This window comes from Tasmannia lanceolata, unplaced genomic scaffold (assembly GCF_043159265.1).
Source record: "Tasmannia lanceolata isolate RefF3 unplaced genomic scaffold, GAP_Taslan_0.1 ptg000018l, whole genome shotgun sequence".
NCBI classification, from domain to species: domain Eukaryota; kingdom Viridiplantae; phylum Streptophyta; class Magnoliopsida; order Canellales; family Winteraceae; genus Tasmannia; species Tasmannia lanceolata.
In genome coordinates, this window is record NW_027518695.1 from 41297726 (window position 1) to 41317990 (window position 20265).

Below are 20265 nucleotides of genomic sequence, written 5' to 3' on the forward strand. Positions count from 1 at the left end.
TATCGCCACTCATGCTATGAGGGGCACTCTTTCAAGAGTTCCTTGGTGGAGCTCTCCTTCACGTGGATGATCCAGAGAGACTTTCTAGGGGGCTCGTCCCCAGCCTCTCTCGAATCGGGGTCCACAGGCTGGCGACTATGCTGGAGATCTTTCGAGATATTGCCTAACTCTGTTAAATTGCCATTTTAATTAATTTTGAAGAAATTTGGGCTAAAATCATTATAAATGGGAACTTAATCGCTTAGAAATCCAGGGGCACCAAATAGGTGTTTAAAACGACGGATTCACACATTGCACATCATGCATTATCATATTCTTTATCTTTTTTTCATTGATTTTATTGGCTCCATGGGATAGATACAGTGCGTGCCAGATGGGATGTCATTACCCTGATGGTGCTGTTGTATCTATTTCCAAGCTATGCGCCAGTGTTGCAGTCGTAAACACTCGGTGTACTTGTGTTTACAGCAGCCGATGAGCAATGAAGCATACTATGTATAACACTCGGTGTACTTGTGTTACACAACTAAAGTATGGATCATACGCATAGTGCCCGATCGATTGAGTCCGGAGCCCTACTTTCATTTTACATATATTATGTATATGAATATATTTGCTAACTTAGTGAAACCCAACTAGGAGATGCATGTGTTTATATATATATATATTGCATTCATATAGGGACGAACATATATGTTGCTTACACATGTGGAGCCTAGAGTTAGGAGCCTTGTCCTATCTATAAAATAGGGTAGCTCACCTTACGTGGCTACAACGCGGTCCTAATACACTCACATGTCTATCTTGAGTAAAGTGTCTTGACTCCGCTGGATCATATTTAGGGCTGGTGCCCCTGGTTAGGATATATATGTATATATATATTGATTATTAGATTAGGTCCTACTTATGTATTGAGGTATCCTTATCTAATCCAATCTATTATATCAATTCATCTTTCAGATCTAGACCTGGTCAGTAGATTTCACTTGTCACCTTTATGGCCATAGTCTATCCTTTGACCGACTCATACTTTGTATCATTGATCTATATCCTACATATTTAGATTATGGCCTATTTCTTAGTTAGGTTTTCCTTCTTAATCTAATCAATCCTTTCTATCTATCCATTCTGTTGATAATCATTAGATTATTGGCTCTTTATCCACAATCTATCCCGTGATTTATTGTTCATAAAATTGATTCATGTTTTTCATCGTAAATTTACATTATTAGATTAGGGTTTACTTCTTAGTTAGGTTTTCCTTCCTAATCGAATCAATTATCCTTATCTATTCATCTTTTGGAATATGATTAGATCGATGGCTTTTCATCACCATTCTTATTGCCATGATCTATCCTTCGGTCTTTTTTTGTAGCAAATCTGACCCATGGCCAAGCGTCGTCATTCATGGTCAATCCTTCATTTGATTACATCTCTCTGATGACCATATTCTGTTTACCGCTCATGAGCACATCTTGCCACTATCATTTGGGTACAAATATCCTTGCTGAGGGCTTTATAGTACAGAGATTATTCACATACCCTTGTGATGACTTGTGGGGATCTCTTTATATAGTTGTCATGCTGCCGGATTTTACCCAACACATTTTCAGTGTGATTGCTATCCTTTAGCGATATTGATAAATCATGTGTTTATCTTACCATGACACTTCTTACAATTGCTATGTTGTTGGTTCTTATCCAAGGGAGAGACGTGTTTGTATTATCTCTTGTTTCAATTTGTGTGTAACATTCAACGAGATTGCCTCACACTAAAGTTAGTGTTTGTCATTTCCATGACATGAGTCAGACCTAATTGGCCTCACTCATCTGCTGCACCGGTTTTCTTTCATTTTACCCAGATAAAATGTCTGTACCTATGGACATCCTAGCGAGAGTGGTAGAATTTCTAAGGGAAGTATCTAGCGAAATGTCAAGTGTGAAGGAGAAAGTGGTCCTTTTGAAAACAAAAGATGATGGAAAATCCGTGATTTCTGAAGTGGTAGAATTTCTGAGGGAAATATCTAGAGAGATATCAAGTGTGAAGGAGGAAGTGACCCTTCTGAAAACAAAAGATGATGGACAATCCGTGATTTCTGAAGTGGTAGAATTTCTGAGGAAAGTATCTAGAGAAATGTCAAGTGTGAAGGAGGAAGTGGCCCTTCTGAAAACAAAAGATGATGGAAAATCCGTGATTTCTGAGTGATAGAATTTTTAGGGAAAGTATCTAGAGAAATGTCCAGTGTGAAGGAGGAAGTGGCCTTTTTCAAAATAAAAGATGATGGAAAATCCGTGATTTCTGAGGACTCTGTAGTCCAAAATCATCCTCCTGTGACCCTTGATCCTATGAAGGCCATGATAGCACATATTGGTGATTCTGAAGAAGAACAACTTACTGAAGAGAAGTGTTTTATGCTTCCTATTGCCGTAAGAAAGGAGGACGAACTTGCCAAAGAGGTTGAGAAGTTGCCTCCTATGATCCTTGTTCCTGTCTCGGTCACGGTAACACATATTGACGATTCTAAAGGCAAGCAACAGGTTGAAAAGAAGTGTCTCCTATCTCTCACTTCAGTAAGGAAAGTGAAAGAACGTGTTAAAGAAATTGAAGAATTGACCATTAATCACCAAAGCGTGAAGAATCCAAGGAACGATAGCAAATCAGTTGTTGATTCTAAGAAGATCAACATTATTGAGTCATCTGATCAAGCACCTCAACCTGTCATGCAGAAGTCTGGTCAAGGAGATGAGAAACCAGCACATAAGCCTAAGAAGAAGTTCACTCCATTACTGAAACCTCCAGCGGTCATTCTCCAAAAACTTGTTAAGGATGGACAGTTGGAACTCATGGCTCAGAAGCCACCTCCTAAGGTTCTTCCAAGGTTCTACAACAAGGATGAATACTGTGAATATCACCAAGGCCCTGGTCACATCACCAATCGTTGTCGCTCCCTCAGATTTGCGATCCAGGACCTCATAGATAAGGACCGTCCCATTTGGCCCCGGTTTAATGCTACTCAGAATCCTTCACCTAGACGTGTTGATATTTCTCCAGCTGCTACTAAAGCTAACTTGACGGTTGAGCATTTTGAAGATCCAATTACCATCACTCGTCCCACTTTTGAGTCAGAGAGTTCTTCATCCTCAAACTTACTTGGAGTTTTTCATCTCCGTTTCTTTCGTTTTCAACTACTCTTCGACATCTTCCAAATGGCATGAATTTGAATAAATTCCGAGTCGAATTGAGTGACTTATGGTCAATGAATCGGAGGTAGGTCTGTAAACTGCTAGACCAAAGCGCGAATCTAACTATTTCCATCTTAACTCTCAAAATACAAGTAGTTTTTCATCTCCTTTGCTTCCGTTTTAAACTACACTTCGACTCCTTCGAAATGGAACAAATTTCATTGAATTACGTGTTGAATTGAGTGAGTTATGGTCATTAAATCAGAGGTAGGTCTGTAAACTGCTAGGCGAAAGCGCGAGTCTAACTATTTCTATCATAACTCTTAAAATACTTGGAGTTTTGCATCTCCGTTTCTTTCGTTTTCAACTACTCTTCGACATCTTCCAAATGGCATGAATTTGAATAAATTCCGAGTCGAATTGAGTGACTTATGGTCAATGAATCGGAGGGAGGTCTGTAAACTGCTAGACCAAAGCATGAATCTAACTATTTCCATCTTAACACTCAAAATACAAGTAGTTTTTCATCTCCTTTGCTTCCGTTTTAAACTACACTTCGACTCCTTCGAAATGGAACAAATTTCATTGAATTACATGTTGAATTGAGTGAGTTATGGTCATTAAATCAGAGGTAGGTCTGTAAACTGCTAGGCGAAAGCGCGAGTCTAACTATTTCTATCATAACTCTTAAAATACTTGGAGTTTTTCATCTCCGTTTCTTTCGTTTTCAACAACTCTTCGACATCTTTAATGGCATGCATTTGAATAAATTCCGAGTCGAATTGAGTGGGTCAATGAATCGGAGGTAGGTCTGTAAACTGCTAGACCAAAGCGCGAGCCTAAATATGTCCATCATAACTCTTAAGATACTTGGAGTTTTTCATCTCTGTTTCTTTCGTTTTCAACTACACTTAGACATCTTCAAAATGGCATGAATTTGAATCAATTCCGAGTTAAATTGAGTAAGTTATGGTCAATCAATTGGAGGTTGGTCTGTAAACTGCTAGACCAAAGTGCGAGTCTAACTATTTCCACCATAATTCTCAAAATACTTGGCTTTTTTCATCTCTGTTTCTTCCGTTTTAAACTACACTTCGAGTCCTTCGAAATGGAACAAATTTCAATGAATTCCGAGTTGAATTGAGTGAGTTATGGTCATTCACTCGGAGGTAGATCTATAAACGGCTAGGCGAAAGCGCGAGTCTAACTATCATAACTCTTAAAATACTTGGAGTTTTTCATCTCCGTTTCTTTCGTTTTCAACTACTCTTCGACATCTTCCAAATGGCATTAATTTGAATAAATTCCGAGTCGAATTGAGTGGGTCAATGAATCGGAGGTAGGTCCGTAAACTGCTAGACCAAAGCGCGAGTCTAAATATGTCCATCAAAACTCTTAAGATACTTGGAGTTTTTCATCTCTGTTTCTTTCATTTTCAACTATACTTCGACATCTTCAGAGTGGCATGAATTTGAATCAATTCCGAGTTAAATTGAGTAAGTTATGGTCAATCAATTGGAGGTTGGTCTGTAAACTGCTAGACCAAATTGCGAATCTAACTATTTCCACCATAACTCTCAAAATACTTGGCTTTTTTCATCTCCGTTTCTTCCGTTTTAAACTACACTTCGAGTCCTTCGAAATGGAACAAAATTTCAACGAATTCCGAGTTGAATTGAGTGAGTTATGGTCATTCACTCGGAGGTAGATCTGTAAACTGCTAGGCGAAAGCGCGAGTCTAACTATTTCTATCATAACTCTTAAAATAATTAGAGTTTTTCATCTCCGTTTCTTCCGTTTTCAACTACACTTCGATATCTTCAGAATGGTATGAATTTGAATAAATTTCGAGTCGAATTGAGTGACTTATGGTCAATGAATCGGAGGTAGGCGTGTAAACTGCTAGACCAAAGCACGAGTCTAACTATTTCCATCATAACTGTTAAGATACTTGGAGTTTTTCATCTCCGTTGCTTCCGTTTTAAACTACACTTCGACTCCTTCGAAATGGAACAAATTTCATTGAATTACGTGTTGAATTGAGTGAGTTATGGTCAATAAATCGGAGGTAGGTCTGTAAACTGCTAGGCGAAAGCGCGAGTCTAACTATTTCTATCCTAACTCTTAAAATACTTGGAGTTTTTCATCTCCTTTTCTTTCGTTTTCAACTACTCTTCGACATCTTCCAAATGGCATGAATTTGAATAAATTCCGAGTCGAATTGAGTGACTTATGGTCAATGAATCGGAGGGAGGTCTGTAAACTGCTAGACCAAAGCGTGAATCTAACTATTTCCATCTTAACTCTCAAAATACAAGTAGTTTTTCATCTCCTTTGCTTCCGTTTTAAACTAGACTTCGACTCCTTCGAAATGGAACAAATTTCGTTGAATTAAGTGTTGAATTGAGTGAGTTATGGTCATTAAATCAGTGGTAGGTCTGTAAAGTGCTAGGCGAAAGCGGGAGTCTAACTATTTCTATCATAACTCTTAAAATACTTGGAGTTTTTCATCTCTGTTTCATTCGTTTTCAACAACTCTTCGACATCTTTAATGGCATGCATTTGAATAAATTCCGAGTCGAATTGAGTGGGTCAATGAGTCTGAGGTAGGTCCGTAAACTGCTAGACCAAAGCGCGAGCCTAAATATGTCCATCATAACTCTTAAGATACTTGGAGTTTTTCATCTCTGTTTCTTTCGTTTTCAACTACACTTAGACATCTTCAAAATGGCATGAATTTGAATCAATTCCGAGTTAAATTGAGTAAGTTATGGTCAATCAATTGGAGGTTGGTCTGTAAACTGCTAGACCAAAGTGCGAGTCTAACTATTTCCACCATAACTCTCAAAACACTTGGCTTTTTTCATCTCCGTTTCTTCCGTTTCAAACTACACTTTGAGTCCTTCGAAATGGAACAAATTTCAATGAATTCCGAGTTGAATTGAGTGAGTTATGGTCATTCACTCGGAGGTAGATCTGTAAACTGCTAGGCGAAAGCGCGAGTCTAACTATTTCTATCATAACTCTTAAAATAATTAGAGTTTTTCATCTCCGTTTCTTCCGTTTTCAACTAAACTTCGATATCTTCAGAATGGTATGAATTTGAATAAATTTCGAGTCGAATTGAGTGACTTATGATCAATGAATCGGAGGTAGGCGTGTAAACTGCTAGACCAAAGCACGAGTCTAACTATTTCCATCATAACAGTTAAGATACTTGGAGTTTTTCATCTCCGTTTCTTCCGTTTTCAACTACACTTCGACATCTTCGAAATGGCATGAATTTGAATCCATTTCAAATTTAATTGAGTGAGTTTTAGTCAATCAATCGGAGGTAGGTCTGTAAACTGCTAGACCAAAGCGCGAGTCTAACTATTTCCACAATAACTCTAAAAAATGCTTGGAGTTTTTCTTCTATGTTTCTTCCGTTTTAAACTACACTTCGACTCTTTCGAAATTGAACAAATTTCATTAAATTACGTATTGAATTGAGTGAGTTATGGTCATTAAATCGGAGGTAGGTCTGTAAACTGCTAGGCGAAAGCGCGAGTCTAACTATTTCTATCATAACTCTTAAAATACTTGGAGTTTTTCATCTCCGTTTCTTTCTTTTTCAACTACTCTTCGACATCTTCCAAATGGCATGAATTTGAATAAATTCCGAGTCGAATTGAGTGACTTATGGTCAATGAATCGGAGGTAGGTCTGTAAACTGCTAGACCAAAGTGCGAATCTAACTATTTCCATCTTAACTCTCAAAATACAAGTAGTTTTTCATCTCCGTTGCTTCCGTTTTAAACTACACTTCGACTCCTTCGAAATGGAACCAATTTCATTGAATTACGTGTTGAATTCAGTGAGTTATGGTCAATAAATCGGAGATAGGTCTGTAAACTGCTAGGCGAAAGCGCGAGTCTAACTATTTTTATCATAACTCTTAAAATACTTGGAGTTTTGCATCTCCGTTTCTTTCGTTTTCAACTACTCTTCGACATCTTCCAAATGGCATGAATTTGAATAAATTCCGAGTCGAATTGAGTGACTTATGGTCAATGAATCGGAGGGAGGTCTGTAAACTGCTAGACCAAAGCATGAATCTAACTATTTCCATCTTAACACTCAAAATACAAGTAGTTTTTCATCTCCTTTGCTTCCGTTTTAAACTACACTTCGACTCCTTCGAAATGGAACAAATTTCATTGAATTACATGTTGAATTGAGTGAGTTATGGTCATTAAATCAGAGGTAGGTCTGTAAACTGCTAGGCGAAAGCGGGAGTCTAACTATTTCTATCATAACTCTTAAAATACTTGGAGTTTTTCATCTCCGTTTCTTTCGTTTTCAACAACTCTTCGACATCTTTAATGGCATGCATTTGAATAAATTCCGAGTCGAATTGAGTGGGTCAATGAATCGGAGGTAGGTCTGTAAACTGCTAGACCAAAGCGCGAGCCTAAATATGTCCATCATAACTCTTAAGATACTTGGAGTTTTTCATCTCTGTTTCATTCGTTTTCAACTACACTTAGACCTCTTCAAAATGGCATGAATTTGAATCAATTCCGAGTTAAATTGAGTAAGTTATGGTCAATCAATTGGAGGTTGGTCTGTAAACTGCTAGACCAAAGTGCGAGTCTAACTATTTCCACCATAATTCTCAAAATACTTGGCTTTTTTCATCTCTGTTTCTTCCGTTTTAAACTACACTTCGAGTCCTTCGAAATGGAACAAATTTCAATGAATTCCGAGTTGAATTGAGTGAGTTATGGTCATTCACTCGGAGGTAGATCTATAAACGGCTAGGCGAAAGCGCGAGTCTAACTATCATAACTCTTAAAATACTTGGAGTTTTTCATCTCCGTTTCTTTCGTTTTCAACTACTCTTCGACATCTTCCAAATGGCATTAATTTGAATAAATTCCGAGTCGAATTGAGTGGGTCAATGAATCGGAGGTAGGTCCGTAAACTGCTAGACCAAAGCGCGAGTCTAAATATGTCCATCAAAACTCTTAAGATACTTGGAGTTTTTCATCTCTGTTTCTTTCATTTTCAACTATACTTCGACATCTTCAGAGTGGCATGAATTTGAATCAATTCCGAGTTAAATTGAGTAAGTTATGGTCAATCAATTGGAGGTTGGTCTGTAAACTGCTAGACCAAATTGCGAATCTAACTATTTCCACCATAACTCTCAAAATACTTGGCTTTTTTCATCTCCGTTTCATCCGTTTTAAACTACACTTCGAGTCCTTCGAAATGGAACAAAATTTCAACGAATTCCGAGTTGAATTGAGTGAGTTATGGTCATTCACTCGGAGGTAGATCTGTAAACTGCTAGGCGAAAGCGCGAGTCTAACTATTTCTATCATAACTCTTAAAATAATTAGAGTTTTTCATCTCCGTTTCTTCCGTTTTCAACTACACTTCGATATCTTCAGAATGGTATGAATTTGAATAAATTTCGAGTCGAATTGAGTGACTTATGGTCAATGAATCGGAGGTAGGCGTGTAAACTGCTAGACCAAAGCACGAGTCTAACTATTTCCATCATAACTGTTAAGATACTTGGAGTTTTTCATCTCCGTTGCTTCCGTTTTAAACTACACTTCGACTCCTTCGAAATGGAACAAATTTCATTGAATTACGTGTTGAATTGAGTGAGTTATGGTCAATAAATCGGAGGTAGGTCTGTAAACTGCTAGGCGAAAGCGCGAGTCTAACTATTTCTATCCTAACTCTTAAAATACTTGGAGTTTTTCATCTCCTTTTCTTTCGTTTTCAACTACTCTTCGACATCTTCCAAATGGCATGAATTTGAATAAATTCCGAGTCGAATTGAGTGACTTATGGTCAATGAATCGGAGGGAGGTCTGTAAACTGCTAGACCAAAGCGTGAATCTAACTATTTCCATCTTAACTCTCAAAATACAAGTAGTTTTTCATCTCCTTTGCTTCCGTTTTAAACTAGACTTCGACTCCTTCGAAATGGAACAAATTTCGTTGAATTAAGTGTTGAATTGAGTGAGTTATGGTCATTAAATCAGTGGTAGGTCTGTAAAGTGCTAGGCGAAAGCGGGAGTCTAACTATTTCTATCATAACTCTTAAAATACTTGGAGTTTTTCATCTCTGTTTCATTCGTTTTCAACAACTCTTCGACATCTTTAATGGCATGCATTTGAATAAATTCCGAGTCGAATTGAGTGGGTCAATGAGTCTGAGGTAGGTCCGTAAACTGCTAGACCAAAGCGCGAGCCTAAATATGTCCATCATAACTCTTAAGATACTTGGAGTTTTTCATCTCTCTTTCTTTCGTTTTCAACTACACTTAGACATCTTCAAAATGGCATGAATTTGAATCAATTCCGAGTTAAATTGAGTAAGTTATGGTCAATCAATTGGAGGTTGGTCTGTAAACTGCTAGACCAAAGCGCGAGTCTAACTATTTCCACAATAACTCTAAAAAATGCTTGGAGTTTTTCTTCTATGTTTCTTCCGTTTTAAACTACACTTCGACTCCTTCGAAATTGAACAAATTTCATTAAATTACGTATTGAATTGAGTGAGTTATGGTCATTAAATCGGAGGTAGGTCTGTAAACTGCTAGGCGAAAGCGCGAGTCTAACTATTTCTATCATAACTCTTAAAATACTTGGAGTTTTTCATCTCCGTTTCTTTCTTTTTCAACTACTCTTCGACATCTTCCAAATGGCATGAATTTGAATAAATTCCGAGTCGAATTGAGTGACTTATGGTCAATGAATCGGAGGTAGGTCTGTAAACTGCTAGACCAAAGCGCGAATCTAACTATTTCCATCTTAACTCTCAAAATACAAGTAGTTTTTCATCTCCGTTGCTTCCGTTTTAAACTACACTTCGACTCCTTCGAAATGGAACCAATTTCATTGAATTACGTGTTGAATTCAGTGAGTTATGGTCAATAAATCGGAGATAGGTCTGTAAACTGCTAGGCGAAAGCGCGAGTCTAACTATTTTTATCATAACTCTTAAAATACTTGGAGTTTTGCATCTCCGTTTCTTTCGTTTTCAACTACTCTTCGACATCTTCCAAATGGCATGAATTTGAATAAATTCCGAGTCGAATTGAGTGACTTATGGTCAATGAATCGGAGGGGGGTCTGTAAACTGCTAGACCAAAGCATGAATCTAACTATTTCCATCTTAACACTCAAAATACAAGTAGTTTTTCATCTCCTTTGCTTCCGTTTTAAACTACACTTCGACTCCTTCGAAATGGAACAAATTTCATTGAATTACATGTTGAATTGAGTGAGTTATGGTCATTAAATCAGAGGTAGGTCTGTAAACTGCTAGGCGAAAGCGGGAGTCTAACTATTTCTATCATAACTCTTAAAATACTTGGAGTTTTTCATCTCCGTTTCTTTCGTTTTCAACAACTCTTCGACATCTTTAATGGCATGCATTTGAATAAATTCCGAGTCGAATTGAGTGGGTCAATGAATCGGAGGTAGGTCTGTAAACTGCTAGACCAAAGCGCGAGCCTAAATATGTCCATCATAACTCTTAAGATACTTGGAGTTTTTCATCTCTGTTTCATTCGTTTTCAACTACACTTAGACATCTTCAAAATGGCATGAATTTGAATCAATTCCGAGTTAAATTGAGTAAGTTATGGTCAATCAATTGGAGGTTGGTCTGTAAACTGCTAGACCAAAGCGCGAGTCTAACTATTTCCACAATAACTCTAAAAAATGCTTGGAGTTTTTCTTCTATGTTTCTTCCGTTTTAAACTACACTTCGACTCCTTCGAAATTGAACAAATTTCATTAAATTACGTATTGAATTGAGTGAGTTATGGTCATTAAATCGGAGGTAGGTCTGTAAACTGCTAGGCGAAAGCGCGAGTCTAACTATTTCTATCATAACTCTTAAAATACTTGGAGTTTTTCATCTCCGTTTCTTTCTTTTTCAACTACTCTTCGACATCTTCCAAATGGCATGAATTTGAATAAATTCCGAGTCGAATTGAGTGACTTATGGTCAATGAATCGGAGGTAGGTCTGTAAACTGCTAGACCAAAGCGCGAATCTAACTATTTCCATCTTAACTCTCAAAATACAAGTAGTTTTTCATCTCCGTTGCTTCCGTTTTAAACTACACTTCGACTCCTTCGAAATGGAACCAATTTCATTGAATTACGTGTTGAATTCAGTGAGTTATGGTCAATAAATCGGAGATAGGTCTGTAAACTGCTAGGCGAAAGCGCGAGTCTAACTATTTTTATCATAACTCTTAAAATACTTGGAGTTTTGCATCTCCGTTTCTTTCGTTTTCAACTACTCTTCGACATCTTCCAAATGGCATGAATTTGAATAAATTCCGAGTCGAATTGAGTGACTTATGGTCAATGAATCGGAGGGAGGTCTGTAAACTGCTAGACCAAAGCATGAATCTAACTATTTCCATCTTAACACTCAAAATACAAGTAGTTTTTCATCTCCTTTGCTTCCGTTTTAAACTACACTTCGACTCCTTCGAAATGGAACAAATTTCATTGAATTACATGTTGAATTGAGTGAGTTATGGTCATTAAATCAGAGGTAGGTCTGTAAACTGCTAGGCGAAAGCGGGAGTCTAACTATTTCTATCATAACTCTTAAAATACTTGGAGTTTTTCATCTCCGTTTCTTTCGTTTTCAACAACTCTTCGACATCTTTAATGGCATGCATTTGAATAAATTCCGAGTCGAATTGAGTGGGTCAATGAATCGGAGGTAGGTCTGTAAACTGCTAGACCAAAGCGCGAGCCTAAATATGTCCATCATAACTCTTAAGATACTTGGAGTTTTTCATCTCTGTTTCATTCGTTTTCAACTACACTTAGACATCTTCAAAATGGCATGAATTTGAATCAATTCCGAGTTAAATTGAGTAAGTTATGGTCAATCAATTGGAGGTTGGTCTGTAAACTGCTAGACCAAAGTGCGAGTCTAACTATTTCCACCATAATTCTCAAAATACTTGGCTTTTTTCATCTCTGTTTCTTCCGTTTTAAACTACACTTCGAGTCCTTCGAAATGGAACAAATTTCAATGAATTCCGAGTTGAATTGAGTGAGTTATGGTCATTCACTCGGAGGTAGATCTATAAACGGCTAGGCGAAAGCGCGAGTCTAACTATCATAACTCTTAAAATACTTGGAGTTTTTCATCTCCGTTTCTTTCGTTTTCAACTACTCTTCGACATCTTCCAAATGGCATTAATTTGAATAAATTCCGAGTCGAATTGAGTGGGTCAATGAATCGGAGGTAGGTCCGTAAACTGCTAGACCAAAGCGCGAGTCTAAATATGTCCATCAAAACTCTTAAGATACTTGGAGTTTTTCATCTCTGTTTCTTTCATTTTCAACTATACTTCGACATCTTCAGAGTGGCATGAATTTGAATCAATTCCGAGTTAAATTGAGTAAGTTATGGTCAATCAATTGGAGGTTGGTCTGTAAACTGCTAGACCAAATTGCGAATCTAACTATTTCCACCATAACTCTCAAAATACTTGGCTTTTTTCATCTCCGTTTCTTCCGTTTTAAACTACACTTCGAGTCCTTCGAAATGGAACAAAATTTCAACGAATTCCGAGTTGAATTGAGTGAGTTATGGTCATTCACTCGGAGGTAGATCTGTAAACTGCTAGGCGAAAGCGCGAGTCTAACTATTTCTATCATAACTCTTAAAATAATTAGAGTTTTTCATCTCCGTTTCTTCCGTTTTCAACTACACTTCGATATCTTCAGAATGGTATGAATTTGAATAAATTTCGAGTCGAATTGAGTGACTTATGGTCAATGAATCGGAGGTAGGCGTGTAAACTGCTAGACCAAAGCACGAGTCTAACTATTTCCATCATAACTGTTAAGATACTTGGAGTTTTTCATCTCCGTTGCTTCCGTTTTAAACTACACTTCGACTCCTTCGAAATGGAACAAATTTCATTGAATTACGTGTTGAATTGAGTGAGTTATGGTCAATAAATCGGAGGTAGGTCTGTAAACTGCTAGGCGAAAGCGCGAGTCTAACTATTTCTATCCTAACTCTTAAAATACTTGGAGTTTTTCATCTCCTTTTCTTTCGTTTTCAACTACTCTTCGACATCTTCCAAATGGCATGAATTTGAATAAATTCCGAGTCGAATTGAGTGACTTATGGTCAATGAATCGGAGGGAGGTCTGTAAACTGCTAGACCAAAGCGTGAATCTAACTATTTCCATCTTAACTCTCAAAATACAAGTAGTTTTTCATCTCCTTTGCTTCCGTTTTAAACTAGACTTCGACTCCTTCGAAATGGAACAAATTTCGTTGAATTAAGTGTTGAATTGAGTGAGTTATGGTCATTAAATCAGTGGTAGGTCTGTAAAGTGCTAGGCGAAAGCGGGAGTCTAACTATTTCTATCATAACTCTTAAAATACTTGGAGTTTTTCATCTCTGTTTCATTCGTTTTCAACAACTCTTCGACATCTTTAATGGCATGCATTTGAATAAATTCCGAGTCGAATTGAGTGGGTCAATGAGTCTGAGGTAGGTCCGTAAACTGCTAGACCAAAGCGCGAGCCTAAATATGTCCATCATAACTCTTAAGATACTTGGAGTTTTTCATCTCTGTTTCTTTCGTTTTCAACTACACTTAGACATCTTCAAAATGGCATGAATTTGAATCAATTCCGAGTTAAATTGAGTAAGTTATGGTCAATCAATTGGAGGTTGGTCTGTAAACTGCTAGACCAAAGTGCGAGTCTAACTATTTCCACCATAACTCTCAAAACACTTGGCTTTTTTCATCTCCGTTTCTTCCGTTTCAAACTACACTTCGAGTCCTTCGAAATGGAACAAATTTCAATGAATTCCGAGTTGAATTGAGTGAGTTATGGTCATTCACTCGGAGGTAGATCTGTAAACTGCTAGGCGAAAGCGCGAGTCTAACTATTTCTATCATAACTCTTAAAATAATTAGAGTTTTTCATCTCCGTTTCTTCCGTTTTCAACTAAACTTCGATATCTTCAGAATGGTATGAATTTGAATAAATTTCGAGTCGAATTGAGTGACTTATGGTCAATGAATCGGAGGTAGGCGTGTAAACTGCTAGACCAAAGCACGAGTCTAACTATTTCCATCATAACAGTTAAGATACTTGGAGTTTTTCATCTCCGTTTCTTCCGTTTTCAACTACACTTCGACATCTTCGAAATGGCATGAATTTGAATCCATTTCAAATTTAATTGAGTGAGTTTTAGTCAATCAATCGGAGGTAGGTCTGTAAACTGCTAGACCAAAGCGCGAGTCTAACTATTTCCACAATAACTCTAAAAAATGCTTGGAGTTTTTCTTCTATGTTTCTTCCGTTTTAAACTACACTTCGACTCCTTCGAAATTGAACAAATTTCATTAAATTACGTATTGAATTGAGTGAGTTATGGTCATTAAATCGGAGGTAGGTCTGTAAACTGCTAGGCGAAAGCGCGAGTCTAACTATTTCTATCATAACTCTTAAAATACTTGGAGTTTTTCATCTCCGTTTCTTTCTTTTTCAACTACTCTTCGACATCTTCCAAATGGCATGAATTTGAATAAATTCCGAGTCGAATTGAGTGACTTATGGTCAATGAATCGGAGGTAGGTCTGTAAACTGCTAGACCAAAGCGCGAATCTAACTATTTCCATCTTAACTCTCAAAATACAAGTAGTTTTTCATCTCCGTTGCTTCCGTTTTAAACTACACTTCGACTCCTTCGAAATGGAACCAATTTCATTGAATTACGTGTTGAATTCAGTGAGTTATGGTCAATAAATCGGAGATAGGTCTGTAAACTGCTAGGCGAAAGCGCGAGTCTAACTATTTTTATCATAACTCTTAAAATACTTGGAGTTTTGCATCTCCGTTTCTTTCGTTTTCAACTACTCTTCGACATCTTCCAAATGGCATGAATTTGAATAAATTCCGAGTCGAATTGAGTGACTTATGGTCAATGAATCGGAGGGAGGTCTGTAAACTGCTAGACCAAAGCATGAATCTAACTATTTCCATCTTAACACTCAAAATACAAGTAGTTTTTCATCTCCTTTGCTTCCGTTTTAAACTACACTTCGACTCCTTCGAAATGGAACAAATTTCATTGAATTACATGTTGAATTGAGTGAGTTATGGTCATTAAATCAGAGGTAGGTCTGTAAACTGCTAGGCGAAAGCGCGAGTCTAACTATTTCTATCATAACTCTTAAAATACTTGGAGTTTTTCATCTCCGTTTCTTTCGTTTTCAACAACTCTTCGACATCTTTAATGGCATGCATTTGAATAAATTCCGAGTCGAATTGAGTGGGTCAATGAATCGGAGGTAGGTCTGTAAACTGCTAGACCAAAGCGCGAGCCTAAATATGTCCATCATAACTCTTAAGAGACTTGGAGTTTTTCATCTCTGTTTCTTTCGTTTTCAACTACACTTAGACATCTTCAAAATGGCATGAATTTGAATCAATTCCGAGTTAAATTGAGTAAGTTATGGTCAATCAATTGGAGGTTGGTCTGTAAACTGCTAGACCAAAGTGCGAGTCTAACTATTTCCACCATAATTCTCAAAATACTTGGCTTTTTTCATCTCTGTTTCTTCCGTTTTAAACTACACTTCGAGTCCTTCGAAATGGAACAAATTTCAATGAATTCCGAGTTGAATTGAGTGAGTTATGGTCATTCACTCGGAGGTAGATCTATAAACGGCTAGGCGAAAGCGCGAGTCTAACTATCATAACTCTTAAAATACTTGGAGTTTTTCATCTCCGTTTCTTTCGTTTTCAACTACTCTTCGACATCTTCCAAATGGCATTAATTTGAATAAATTCCGAGTCGAATTGAGTGGGTCAATGAATCGGAGGTAGGTCCGTAAACTGCTAGACCAAAGCGCGAGTCTAAATATGTCCATCAAAACTCTTAAGATACTTGGAGTTTTTCATCTCTGTTTCTTTCATTTTCAACTATACTTCGACATCTTCAGAGTGGCATGAATTTGAATCAATTCCGAGTTAAATTGAGTAAGTTATGGTCAATCAATTGGAGGTTGGTCTGTAAACTGCTAGACCAAATTGCGAATCTAACTATTTCCACCATAACTCTCAAAATACTTGGCTTTTTTCATCTCCGTTTCATCCGTTTTAAACTACACTTCGAGTCCTTCGAAATGGAACAAAATTTCAACGAATTCCGAGTTGAATTGAGTGAGTTATGGTCATTCACTCGGAGGTAGATCTGTAAACTGCTAGGCGAAAGCGCGAGTCTAACTATTTCTATCATAACTCTTAAAATCATTAAAGTTTTTCATCTCCGTTTCTTCCGTTTTCAACTAAACTTCGATATCTTCAGAATGGTATGAATTTGAATAAATTTCGAGTCGAATTGAGTGACTTATGGTCAATGAATCGGAGGTAGGCGTGTAAACTGCTAGACCAAAGCACGAGTCTAACTATTTCCATCATAACTGTTAAGATACTTGGAGTTTTTCATCTCCGTTGCTTCCGTTTTAAACTACACTTCGACTCCTTCGAAATGGAACAAATTTCATTGAATTACGTGTTGAATTGAGTGAGTTATGGTCAATAAATCGGAGGTAGGTCTGTAAACTGCTAGGCGAAAGCGCGAGTCTAACTATTTCTATCCTAACTCTTAAAATACTTGGAGTTTTTCATCTCCTTTTCTTTCGTTTTCAACTACTCTTCGACATCTTCCAAATGGCATGAATTTGAATAAATTCCGAGTCGAATTGAGTGACTTATGGTCAATGAATCGGAGGGAGGTCTGTAAACTGCTAGACCAAAGCGTGAATCTAACTATTTCCATCTTAACTCTCAAAATACAAGTAGTTTTTCATCTCCTTTGCTTCCGTTTTAAACTAGACTTCGACTCCTTCGAAATGGAACAAATTTCGTTGAATTAAGTGTTGAATTGAGTGAGTTATGGTCATTAAATCAGTGGTAGGTCTGTAAACTGCTAGGCGAAAGCGGGAGTCTAACTATTTCTATCATAACTCTTAAAATACTTGGAGTTTTTCATCTCTGTTTCATTCGTTTTCAACAACTCTTCGACATCTTTAATGGCATGCATTTGAATAAATTCCGAGTCGAATTGAGTGGGTCAATGAGTCTGAGGTAGGTCCGTAAACTGCTAGACCAAAGCGCGAGCCTAAATATGTCCATCATAACTCTTAAGATACTTGGAGTTTTTCATCTCTGTTTCTTTCGTTTTCAACTACACTTAGACATCTTCAAAATGGCATGAATTTGAATCAATTCCGAGTTAAATTGAGTAAGTTATGGTCAATCAATTGGAGGTTGGTCTGTAAACTGCTAGACCAAAGTGCGAGTCTAACTATTTCCACCATAACTCTCAAAATACTTGGCTTTTTTCATCTCCGTTTCTTCCGTTTCAAACTACACTTCGAGTCCTTCGAAATGGAACAAATTTCAATGAATTCCGAGTTTAATTGAGTGAGTTATGGTCATTCACTCGGAGGTAGATCTGTAAACTGCTAGGCGAAAGCGCGAGTCTAACTATTTCTATCATAACTCTTAAAATAATTAGAGTTTTTCATCTCCGTTTCTTCCGTTTTCAACTAAACTTCGATATCTTCAGAATGGTATGAATTTGAATAAATTTCGAGTCGAATTGAGTGACTTATGGTCAATGAATCGGAGGTAGGCGTGTAAACTGCTAGACCAAAGCACGAGTCTAACTATTTCCATCATAACAGTTAAGATACTTGGAGTTTTTCATCTCCGTTTCTTCCGTTTTCAACTACACTTCGACATCTTCGAAATGGCATGAATTTGAATCCATTTCAAATTTAATTGAGTGAGTTTTAGTCAATCAATCGGAGGTAGGTCTGTAAACTGCTAGACCAAAGCGCGAGTCTAACTATTTCCACAATAACTCTAAAAAATGCTTGGAGTTTTTCTTCTATGTTTCTTCCGTTTTAAACTACACTTCGACTCCTTCGAAATTGAACAAATTTCATTAAATTACGTATTGAATTGAGTGAGTTATGATCATTAAATCGGAGGTAGGTCTGTAAACTGCTAGGCGAAAGCGCGAGTCTAACTATTTCTATCATAACTCTTAAAATACTTGGAGTTTTTCATCTCCGTTTCTTTCTTTTTCAACTACTCTTCGACATCTTCCAAATGGCATGAATTTGAATAAATTCCGGGTCGAATTGAGTGACTTATGTTCAATGAATCGGAGGTAGGTCTGTAAACTGCTAGACCAAAGCGCGAATCTAACTATTTCCATCTTAACTCTCAAAATACAAGTAGTTTTTCATATCCGTTGCTTCCGTTTTAAACTACACTTCGACTCCTTCGAAATGGAACCAATTTCATTGAATTACGTGTTGAATTCAGTGAGTTATGGTCAATAAATCGGAGATAGGTCTGTAAACTGCTAGGCGAAAGCGCGAGTCTAACTATTTTTATCATAACTCTTAAAATACTTGGAGTTTTGCATCTCCGTTTCTTTCGTTTTCAACTACTCTTCGACATCTTCCAAATGGCATGAATTTGAATAAATTCCGAGTCGAATTGAGTGACTTATGGTCAATGAATCGGAGGGAGGTCTGTAAACTGCTAGACCAAAGCATGAATCTAACTATTTCCATCTTAACACTCAAAATACAAGTAGTTTTTCATCTCCTTTGCTTCCGTTTTAAACTACACTTCGACTCCTTCGAAATGGAACAAATTTCATTGAATTACATGTTGAATTGAGTGAGTTATGGTCATTAAATCAGAGGTAGGTCTGTAAACTGCTAGGCGAAAGCGCGAGTCTAACTATTTCTATCATAACTCTTAAAATACTTGGAGTTTTTCATCTCCGTTTCTTTCGTTTTCAACAACTCTTCGACATCTTTAATGGCATGCATTTGAATAAATTCCGAGTCGAATTGAGTGGGTCAATGAATCGGAGGTAGGTCTGTAAACTGCTAGACCAAAGCGCGAGCCTAAATATGTCCATCATAACTCTTAAGATACTTGGAGTTTTTCATCTCTGTTTCTTTCGTTTTCAACTACACTTAGACATCTTCAAAATGGCATGAATTTGAATCAATTCCGAGTTAAATTGAGTAAGTTATGGTCAATCAATTGGAGGTTGGTCTGTAAACTGCTAGACCAAAGTGCGAGTCTAACTATTTCCACCATAATTCTCAAAATACTTGGCTTTTTTCATCTCTGTTTCTTCCGTTTTAAACTACACTTCGAGTCCTTCGAAATGGAACAAATTTCAATGAATTCCGAGTTGAATTGAGTGAGTTATGGTCATTCACTCGGAGGTAGATCTATAAACGGCTAGGCGAAAGCGCGAGTCTAACTATCATAACTCTTAAAATACTTGGAGTTTTTCATCTCCGTTTCTTTCGTTTTCAACTACTCTTCGACATCTTCCAAATGGCATTAATTTGAATAAATTCCGAGTCGAATTGAGTGGGTCAATGAATCGGAGGTAGGTCCGTAAACTGCTAGACCAAAGCGCGAGTCTAAATATGTCCATCAAAACTCTTAAGATACTTGGAGTTTTTCATCTCTGTTTCTTTCATTTTCAACTATACTTCGACATCTTCAGAGTGGCATGAATTTGAATCAATTCCGAGTTAAATTGAGTAAGTTATGGTCAATCAATTGGAGGTTGGTCTGTAAACTGCTAGACCAAATTGCGAATCTAACTATTTCCACCATAACTCTCAAAATACTTGGCTTTTTTCATCTCCGTTTCTTCCGTTTTAAACTACACTTCGAGTCCTTCGAAATGGAACAAAATTTCAACGAATTCCGAGTTGAATTGAGTGAGTTATGGTCATTCACTCGGAGGTAGATCTGTAAACTGCTAGGCGAAAGCGCGAGTCTAACTATTTCTATCATAACTCTTAAAATAATTAGAGTTTTTCATCTCCGTTTCTTCCGTTTTCAACTACACTTCGATATCTTCAGAATGGTATGAATTTGAATAAATTTCGAGTCGAATTGAGTGACTTATGGTCAATGAATCGGAGGTAGGCGTGTAAACTGCTA